Source organism: Elephantulus edwardii, unplaced genomic scaffold (genome assembly GCF_000299155.1).
Source record: "Elephantulus edwardii isolate Elephantulus edwardi_28Jun2011 unplaced genomic scaffold, EleEdw1.0 scaffold00538, whole genome shotgun sequence".
NCBI lineage: Eukaryota > Metazoa > Chordata > Mammalia > Macroscelidea > Macroscelididae > Elephantulus > Elephantulus edwardii.
In genome coordinates, this window is record NW_006400288.1 from 154,632 (window position 1) to 155,124 (window position 493).

The 493-nt window shown below is 39.4% G+C and overlaps 1 non-coding gene across 1 annotated transcript; it reads left to right on the forward strand.

The window, feature by feature from the left end:
* On the forward strand, positions 1-73 carry TRNAV-AAC. The gene has a single exon. It is a non-coding gene; the product is annotated as a tRNA-Val (tRNA).
* The last annotated feature ends 420 nt before the right edge of the window (positions 74-493 follow it).

The following is a 493-nucleotide window of genomic DNA, read 5'->3' on the forward strand; positions in this document are numbered from 1 at the left end:
GTTTCTGTAGTGTAGTGGTTATCACGTTCGCCTAACACGCGAAAGGTCCCCGGTTCGAAACCGGGCGGAAACACAAGAATGTTTTCTTTGTTGTTGCGATTTGTTTTTTGGTTCAGAGATGCTCCACTGTGACAGAATTTTGTTTGCTTTTACTGTAATTGTTTTTGTTTATGTTTTTATAGCTTTCCTAGGTTTAACAAACTTCCTTCTTCCATCTGTCCTCTAGGTGTCCTCTAGGTTTCCTCTGGTTCTGAGACACTAGGTTCGAAACTTTGCCTGTGTCGTACAGAGGAACCTGGATTTCTTGAAATATCGAGAATAGAATATGCAGATTTTCTACAAACTGACTTTCTCATGAACTTCTGTGAAAGAAAAAGACCGCTTCTAAACTGTGCAGCCACTGCCACTGGATGTCAGTTAAAGAATATTTAATAAAATATCACACAAATACTTCCAGAAATTATCAGACGTGGAGAAACCCAAGAGTTTAGGA